Raw genomic sequence first — 10,358 nt, 5'->3', positions numbered from 1 at the left:
ACCTATTAAGCGTAACATCGTGTGTGTGTCCCAGGGCAGCCTGTTTCTGTTGAAGAGCCCCATTGACAAGTTACGGCTCTCTCTCTCTCTCTCAGAAAACTTTCTATCCAGTGTCATCGGATAGACCGTAAGCGCTCACTTTTTGGAGCAAGTGACAGTGCGGAACTGAGTCGGATGCCTTTCGAAAGTCGAGAAATATGGCATCAACCTGGGCGCCGGTATCTAGAGTCTTTTGTACAGCATGCACAAAGAGGTCCAGATGTCTCGCTTGACCGCTGTTTCCTAAAACCGTGCTGGTTTCTGCAGACGAGCTTCTCATAGTCTAGAAAGGTCTTTATGTCTGAACACAAAATATGTTCCAGGATTTTACAACAAATCGACGTCAGTGAAATTGGCCGGTAATTATGTGCATCCGATTTTCTACCCTTTTTATAGATTGCTGTGACCTGAGCTTTCTTCTAGTCTTGTGGAACTATCCGCCGTTCCAATGATCTGATGTATGATGGACAAGAATGATGCTATATTTGTAGCACAGTCAACAAAAAATCTTACAGTGATACCGTCTTGGCCAGATGCTTTCCTGGCATCTAAGGATGTTAACTGTTTTACAATTCCAGGTGAAGTAAACACTGTCAGCAATCCTTGCGTTTGTTCGATAATTGAAATGGGGAATGGTGCTGCAGTCCTCTACTGTAAGCGAGTTTTTGAAGGCAAGGTTTAAAATTTCGGCCTTGTGTTTATCATACGTTACATTACCCGTACTGTCAGCAAGAGAAGGTACTGAATTATTGGTAGCACACACAAATTTTACGTACGACCAAAATTTTTTGGGGTTTATTTTTAGAATCTGCAGATAAAATATTGCTTGCAAATTCGTTAAAAGAATCTCTCATTAACCTTTTGACAGCTGCTTTCATTTCACATAACTTGTCAGCGGGGCAGCGACTACGTTTAAAACGACTGTGCAAAATTTTCTGCTTTCTCGGCAAGTTCATAATGTGTTTCTTGAACCAAGGTGGATCCTTTCCCTTCCTTATATTTTTGCTAGGCACATATTTCTGTAGCACGTGGTGGACCATACCTTTAAATTCCGACCAAAGATGCTCAATATCATTGTCACCCGGTGAATGCTTGGAGCTGACTATGAAGATATTCATTAATGAAACTTTTATTTGCTTTCCCAAACATGAAAACTCTACCTGTTTCTTTGGTTTTGCTGCAACTTCCACTGACATAAAACCACAACGAAATTATGGTCGCTAATACTTTCTTCTAGATTAACTTCCTCATAAAGACCAGGTCTGTTTGTCGCGAAAATACCTAATATGTTCCCATCTCGAGTTGGTTTTCTAACCAATTGCTCAAGGTTGTATGTTGAGAGCGCTCCTAGAATAACTTCACACGAGTCTTTGCTTCTGCCACTTGGGATAAATGTGTAATTTTCCCAATGAATGGACACCAGATTAAAGTCCCCACCTATAACTAATGCACGCTTTGGATATTTATTTCCTATGTACTCAAGACTTTCCCTGAAACGTTCTGCGACGTTCGTTGCTGATGCTGGTGGTCTATAAAAACATCCTAATACGATGGTCACTCCTTGTCTGATTGACAGCTTAATCTAGACTGTTTCACAGTCCGACCAAGTATCGATCTCAACTGCGTTTAAACAGCTTTTAACTCCAATGAACACACAACCTCCCATATCATCACTCCTATTCTTCCTAAACATTGTCCAATCAGAGTTCAAAATTTCACTGCTATTTGTGTCTGGTTTCAACCAGCTTTCGGTACGTAATATGATATTGGCATTACTACTGTTTATTTCTATTTCGGAGAGTAACTCGGGGATCTTGCTGCAGGCACGTCGACAATTTACTAACATGAGATGTAGCATGTTTAAATCCTTTGGAATGACCTGTTTAGGCAAACTAACAATTTTTACAGTTGGCGTACCCACATCAGTATCATGAACAGGCTAACGGTTGTTTCCTGTGGTGAAATCTGAAAAGCCTCCATGTGCACGCCACAAGTACTGTGCTACCCATGTAGCTGCTTCCTGTGTGTAGTGTACCCCTCTATCGAGGGGCGTCCTACAACCTTCCTTCCCTCCCCCCATAGCGTAGCTCGAGGAATCTACAACCATTTTCGTAACAGTCGACGTAGCCTCTGGTTTAGATTCTCCACTCGACTCCAAACCAGAGTACCCCAGTCCACCCTGGGTATGATGCTGCAGACAGTCAGCTTGGCTTCCACTCCTCGATAGATGGAGGCCGCCTTCGCCAATTTAGCCAGCCGTCGAAAGGACCCAAGGATTTCCTCCGAACCCTGATGACTGGCATCGTTAGTGCCGACATGTGCAACAATCTGCACCAGAATAAGTTCGCAGCTATTGAATCCAACTGGCTTGTATCTTTGGAAGTCTGTTAAATGCGCCTCACTTCACTCACGGCACCGGCGAGAAACAGACACCACAGAAAGTTAATGAACGTCACTGGTATGGCCTAGGCGTCATGGTCTGGGCAGGCATACACAATGCTGAACACTGCTGCGTAGGCTCTTTCAGAGCGGTATCGTTACAGCACAGTGGTAGGGAGATAATTCTGGACCAGTTCCGTCTATCTCGACTTACTGTTTATGGACGACAATGTCCACCCATGAAGGACTTTAGAGAGGTCTGTCAAGCTGGAAAGTGAAGATATAGAATGTATGGAATGGCCTGTGTACTCACCGGTCCTAAACCCTATAGAGAAAGCCTGGAATCCTCTTGGAATACGTGTTCCTCGACGAACTTCCCCTTTCCCGAACCGTGCAAGAACTGAACACCGCATTGAGAGAGGGGAGGGACAATATCCCCCAAGGAGTCAACATTTTGGTAGCCAGCATGAGTAACAGGTGCAAAAGGCGCAATAGTGCCCGAGGAGGGCATATTCCTTCATATCGTCCTTTGTTGTCAGTCTGACCTGTGTCAAACATGAGCGTCATTTGCGTACGACGGCAATTGCGACTTCGAACGCAGAGTAGTAGCTGGAGACAGTCATATGGGGCATTCTATTTTGGTGATTATTAGAAAATTAATTACCCGAGATCCACAGGGTGTGTCGAGAATACCACATTCCAGGCATTACTTTCACCAATGGAAAACGCAATGGCCGACGGCCTTCATTTAACGACGGAGAGCAGCGGTGTTTGCGTAGAGTTGTCAGTGCTGACAAACAAGCAACACTGCTAGAAATAAACGCAGAAATCAATACGGAAAGCACGACAAACGCATTCATCCGGATAGTGCGGCGGCCGTTTGGGTTAATGGGCTATGGCAGCAGAAGACCGACGCGAGTGCCTTTGCTAACAACACGAGATCGCCTGCAGCGCCTCTCCTGGACTTGACTGTATCGGTTGGACCCTAGACGATTGGACAACTATGACCTGGGTAGATGAATCCCGATTTCAGTTTGTAAGAGCTGATAGCAGGGTTCGAGTGCGGCACAGAGCCCACGAAGTCCTGGACCCAGGTTGACAACAAGGCACCGTGCAAGCTGGTGGTGACTCCATAATGTTGTGGTCTGTTTTTACATAGAATGGACAGGGTCCATTGGTCCAATTGAACCAATAATTGACTGGAAAAAGCTATGTTCGGCTACTTGGAGACCATTTGCAGCCATTCATGGACTCTACATTCCCAAATAACGATGTCATGCAACCAGGCCACTGTTGATAGTAATGGGTTTTAAGAACTTTCTGGACAGTGTGAGTGAATGATTTGGCCACCCAGATAGTCAGACATGAATCCCATCGAACATAATCGAAAGGTCAGTTTGTGTACAAAATCTTGCACTGGCAACAATTTCGCAATTATGGGTGCCTATAGAGGCAGAATGGTTCAATATTTTTGCAGGGAACTTTAAAACGACTGTAGTCCATGCCACATCGAGTTACTGCATTAATCCAGGCAAAGAGGGATAATCCATGACCTTTTATCAAGTCTGTGCGAAGGGCGTGAACAGTGTCAGATGCTAAGAGGTCGCTGTGAAGAACACAGATGCTGCATACATGTGTTAGACAGCGTTAGCAGCTCCTGACAATTTGAATGGGGTTGTCATTGTGGGTCTACATACGGCTAGGGGGTCGAATAGTGTATTATCCAGATTTGTGGGGCATTGGGGTGCGATGGTGGCTCGATGACGGACTGCAAGGGAACGTGATGGCAGGCATACTCGTCCAGGTTCCAGTTGACCATGTCTGACGACCCCGAGGATGATGGTCGTATTGTGAACCAAGCACGCTGCAACCCCTTCACATCTGCATTGCCGTTCGAGAATAAGTAATGCGTTCCTTGCAACATTGTGTCATCCTGCATCATTGGTCAGACTAGCAACAGCTGGACTAGGGAATTAAAATTCCACACATAGGCTGCCATTAACAGTACCTCAAAAACGACTGCCTTTGGAGTGGTGCCGCTACCATGGAACATGGAACGCTGACAAAGGGCGATGCTTTGTGGTCAGTGATGAATCGTGATTCTCCACAATCTTGGATGACTCACCGGTGTGGCGGTGACACAGGGAGAGGTCCCATTCATCCATTTTTTGTTTTGTTTTTTGTTTTTGAGAAACACAGCTGTGATACTCCTGTACTCCTATTAGAGAATCATCAAGTATGATTTCAGATCACGGATGATACGCCTGAGGGAACTCTGACACTTTGGTGCCATTTTTAAAGAGGGGTACTCGTTCATACATCGCATGACTATGAGCTGTCTGCATGTTGTTGAACTCCTGGGAGCAGCAAGATCTCCAGATCTGTCCCCAATTGAAGCTATGTGCGACTGGCTCAAATGTCAGCCCCCATCTGTCTGTATCCAGTATATCAAAGACCAGTTCAAACAGTTGTGGGCCTACATTCATCAGGAAAGGATAGAATGGGCTTCACACCCTATCCAACTGCATTAGTACATGCACCCTGGACAGAGGGGTGTAACGTCATATTAAGTGGTTTCACTCTGCCAAGCACTGTTAATTTGGCTTGATACTGTAATAACTAAAATATCATACACTCCCTCAACTCGTAAAGGTGGCCTTGGCCTTGCGGATGCTTAACTCTTTCGTCTGGCAATGTAAGCTTACCAGACAAAAAATTAGTCACCCCTAGAGAAAACACTACAAGCGTCATTTAGTACATTGTAATTCCGCCTCTGGACTCGATGATCACTTGGGTTTTGTTAGTGAGGGAGTCCGCAAGGTTGTGCAGGTACATCACATCCAGGTTAAGCTACTCGCTGCCTACAAGCTATCGATCAGCGCTACCCTCGCCATCCTCTGGTAGCGTCCATCCAGGAGTCCATCTATGCCCTGGAACGGTCCCACCGTTCAGTGGTGTTTGTATAGTCCCCAGGACACTTCGGAATCCCCGGCAACGAACTTGCCAACTGGCTGGCCAAACAGGCGGCGCGGAAATCACTTCTGGAGATGGGCATCTCCAAAGGTGACATGCGTTCTGTCTTACGCCGCAACGTTCTCCTGGCTTTGGTAGATGGAATGTCATAACAGTACGCACAACAAACTGCTTGTCATTAAGAAGACGACGAATGTGTGGAAGTCTTCCATACAGTCTTCTAGCAGGGAATCAGTTGTCCTCTGCCGGCTCCGCATTGGCCATACATGGCTAACACATGGTTACCTACTGCATCGCGAGGACCCAACTCTGTGTCGCTGTGGCTCCCAGATGACAGTCGTCCACCTCTTGCTGGACTACCCACTTTTAGCCGCTCTGCAGCGGACTTCTAACGTTCCCTGCACACTGCCTTCGGTGTTGGGCGATAATGCCTCAACGAGGGACCGATGACCTCGTAGTTTGGTCCCTTCCCCCCTATTTTAATCCAACCAACCAAGCCACTCGCTGAAGATTTGTTCGCATAATTCCACCAAATTGCGGAGATGCTGATGTAAGCCTTATATCCGCTGTCCAACACACCCCACAGTTTTTCTGTAGGGTTAAAGTCAGTTGATTTTGCAGGCAAATCGAGATATTAGGCTAGGGGATTAAGAAAACCAGTAACATGTTTCTCCAGCTCAATTAACACTGCTATTGTCATTATGTGCCTGTGTGAGGAACGGCCTCTTGCGAGGTGGTATACTCCAAATGTTCGTGTCGCAATATTCTCTCGCTAACACATTGGAATGGTCCTTTATTCACTGCCTGCAGCAATTCCCAATCGCGCTTGGAAGCGATTTTGGTTCACATACCGTGAAACACGTCTCTGGTCTCTGTCAGAATCTTGCCCCGACTACAATTCTGGCGACGTGTTTCGTGGACATGTTAAACTGTCCGCTGTGAAACACCAACAAATTCTGGAACATTACATACCGTATAGCCATGAGCACGGACAAACACGATTGCCCCGTGTCCTAAAAATGTACCCTTGTTTACGTACAATATCCTCTTGAAACCCAAATGCCTCACTGGGGACTATTGCCTTTTGCTCACGTAGTCAGTGCGTGTGCAGTTGAGGATGACTCGATCGCTGCGCCATCTGTGAAAACTAAGAAGTTATCTGTGCGTGCACACAAGGGTGGCTTATATTTTGTCCGGTGGACTTGTATATGACACACACTTGGAAGTTGTGTCGATACTCTCTCGACGATTGCGAACTTTAACGCACGAGATCATTGTACTGTTATACCTCCCCTTCCTTTCAGAAATAATATTAAATCTTAGGTACCACGTCAAGATCCGCCAGATGGAGACGAAACAGTCCAAACTAGGAGCAACAAAATATTTTTACAGACTACTTTTGGTGGTATGTGTAAATGTCGTTACGACAGAGTATTATGCAAGTGGAGGTCTTCAACGGAGTGGCCTGAAAATAGTCTCATAAAAGAAATGTTACGGCTGCAGTGCATCACGAAGAGCTCGAATGGCTAAAGCCGAATAAAAATGGTTTTTAACCACGGAGAGGCCTATTTTATCACACACTACGAACGTTTATCTGTAACGCCCTGCATTTGTGTACGATACATGTTTGACGGTTAACAAGTGTAAAGCACAAGTTGCTGAAGAAACAGTACCTTGTGGTACATAAATAGGCCTACATAATTTATAAATTCGGAATTATTTGATAAAGTTAAATATTTGCCTAACGTTGTTTTAATATATACAGTTCTTGGGGATCTCTGCTTGTTAATCCCTTGTAGCTAAGGTGAAATTAATTGGCAGAATCAATTCACTGCATTTCGAACTCTGCAACCAAACAATGTTCTTGCGCAATAATAGTCATAATACTGTTGCGGAACAATCTGTCAGCATTTTGTTTGGTAGTGCAGGGCAGATAGTGGCATATCCTCTGACAACTGTGACAGGATGTGGCAGTCTATTATTCGTCACGACGACAGTCGTCTTTCTGCAGGCTTGATATGTTGTTAAACTTATTTAAAAAGTAAATGATAATTAATTGAAACCCTCAGCTGCCGACAGATGTTAATATACCTCGATGGGGATAGCTGAAAAATGCGTGCCCCGACCGGGACGCGAACCCGAGACCTCCTGCTTACATGGCAGACGCTCTAGCCATCTGAGCCACCGAGGCCACAGATGAACAGCGCGACTGCAGGGACTTATCCCTTGCACGCTTCCCGTGAGACTCACATTCCCAACTGTCCACAATCTACGTACCTAATATTCTTATCCACAATCTGCGTACCTAATATTCCTAATAGATATTTGCCCATCCACTCATTACTCGCTCACACTAAGGTGACGATTCTCACGGGAAGCGTGCAAGCAGGAGGTCCCTTCTTTTACCCTTCTTATAAAGAGGAGTCATCTGAGCTTTTTCCAGGCACTTGGGACTTTGCGCTGGGCGAGAGATTAGCGATAAATGTAAGCTAAGTAAGAGGTCAAAGCCGTAGAGTACTCTTTGAGAAACCGAACTGGAATTCCATCCGGACCTGGTGACTTACTTGTTTTCAACTTCTTTAGTTTTACGCCAGGGGTGCTTATGACTGTCGTCGATGCTGGAGTCTGTTCGACCGTCAAAAGACGGTATCTCTGTACGATTCTACTGGGTGAATGATTTCTTGAACATGAAATTTACAATTTCGGCTTGCTATCTTCAACTGCCCCACCAGCGTGGTCAACACGTGACGGGATGGAAGCCGTAGACCCACTCAGCGATTTTACATACATGAGACCAGTTTTCTCGGGTTCTCTGAAATTTTTTTGGTAAGGTATGACATGGTAGAAGCTGTATGTTTCGCGCATAGATCTTTCCATAGACTCATAAATCTCTTCTAACCTCTGCCTGTCGCCATTTGTGCGTTCTCTTTTGAGCCGAGTGTGCAACAGCCTCTGCTTCCTCAGCATTTACCGAATCTCTTTATTAGACAATGGTGGGTCTTTCCCGTCCATAGTCCACTTTTTAGGCGCATAATTCTCCAGACTACGATTTATAATTTGCTTAAACTTTGCCCATAATTCCTCAACGTCCATGTTACTGGAATTAAGTGATGTAACTTCACTGTCTGAGAGGATAATAACGGCTTATCTGCCCTTTCTAGTAGAAAGCCTGATTTATTAACTTTCGTAACCGTAGTTGCTGTGGTGACATCGTGATCGCCAATCCCCGTTTTTAGACTGGTGTTTTTGATAAGGTTCGGCCTATTTGTAGCTACAAGGTCTAAGATATTTCCATTGTTTGTGGGCTACCAAACTAGTTGTTCAAGACAAGTTTCCAGAAAACTTGTTCAAAATTACTTCACATGACTGCCTGCCTGTACCCCCTGAAATAAATCCATAGACATGCCAATCTATACTCGGTAGGTTAAATTGCCTCCAACTAGTAATGCATGATCTGGGTATTTACGCGCTGCTGACCATAGACATTCTTTAAAAGACTCTAGAACTGTCACAGCAGAATCAGGTGGCCTGTAAAAACACCCAACTATTAACTTGGTTTCAACTAAACTAATTATATGCGACCATATAACTTCAGTCACTCTGTTTCGACCACAAGAGAGACAATATTTCGTCAACTGCAATGAATGCTCCTATTCTTATGACCTGTAACTTCCGATGTACGTTCCACGACCCGCTAAATATCCAAGAACTTCCCACTTCCGGTTTCAGCCAGCTGTCGGTCCCGAGAATAATTTGAGAGTGAGAAATTTCCTAGAGGACAGTAAATTTGGGAACTTTAAGAATACTTCTACAGTTTACTGATAAAATTTTGACAGTCGAAGTTTCTTTATTCCGTATGCTGTCTGACTTACCTTGCTGCATGTTAACTGGCGAGTGTTAATCAGAATACCTCAAACTACCGTCTAGTCTAAAAACCCTCATGTGCACTCAACAAGTACTCTGCTACCAGAGTAGCTGCTTCCTTTGTGTAGTACCCTCCTGACCTGTCAAGGAGAGTCCTAAAAATCCTCACCCGATAGCGCAGGTCCAGTAATCTGCACTCAAGACCGTCACAGACGATGAAGCCTTCGGCTGAGACACTCCACTCGGCAGGACCCCGTTCAACTCTGGGAACAATGCTGCAAATTGCGAGCTCTGGTTGCAACCCATGCGTGAGGCCAGAAGCCTTCACCACTTCCGCCAGTCACCACAAATGTACTAAACCACCCAGAGAAGTAAACCGGAACGTAATACGTTTTTCTCCTTTTACGTCTCTATCCCACAATTGCAGAGTTCTGGCTTTCCTGTAACCTCGATTTTGTTTTTTAGATAAACAAAATCTAAATGAATCCACTACTAAATAAAGATTCTTGTATAATTAAATTGTATATTTCCTTAGACAACGAGTTCCGATGACAGCAGGGACTATGCACACATCTCTGGCTAGGCAAAATAATTCTGTTAATAATCTAGTAATTCTGTATCATATGTAGCTCTTTCTAAAACCCGCCAGGATAGCCGAGAGCACTAGCGCGCTGCTTCCTGGACTCGGGTAGGCGCGCCGGCCCCGGCTCCGGATCGAATCCGCCTGGCGGATTAACGACGATGGGCGGTGTGCCAGCCAGCCTGGATGTGGTTTTTAGGCGGTTTTCCACATCCTATTAGATGAAAACCGCGCTGATCCCCACGTCCCGCCTCAGTTACATGCCTCACAGACATTTGAAACACATTCACATTATTTCCCAATTTACACTAGACGCAGGCAGCTGGGAACACACTAATTCCATCCCGGGGGTATGGGGTGGCGGCAGGAAGGGCATTCGGCCACCCCTTAAAATTAACCATGCCAATTCCGTACTTAACCCTGCCGACCCTGTACACGATACGGGATAAAGGCTGCAGCGAAAGAAAGAAAGAAATGTAGCTCCTTCTAAAGTATACACAAGCCACAAATATACCTACCGATT

General features: G+C 45.2%; 1 non-coding gene across 1 annotated transcript; it reads right to left on the bottom strand.

Annotated features, from left to right (window-relative positions):
* Window positions 1–7,508: 7,508 nt before the first annotated feature.
* On the bottom strand, window positions 7,509–7,582 carry Trnat-ugu. Its single transcript has one exon. It is a non-coding gene; the product is annotated as a tRNA-Thr (tRNA).
* Window positions 7,583–10,358: the final 2,776 nt, after the last annotated feature.

This window comes from Schistocerca piceifrons, chromosome 6, assembly GCF_021461385.2.
Source record: "Schistocerca piceifrons isolate TAMUIC-IGC-003096 chromosome 6, iqSchPice1.1, whole genome shotgun sequence".
NCBI lineage: Eukaryota > Metazoa > Arthropoda > Insecta > Orthoptera > Acrididae > Schistocerca > Schistocerca piceifrons.
The sequence above is the reverse complement of the archived record's forward strand: the minus strand, read 5'-3'. Positions and strand labels throughout refer to the sequence as shown.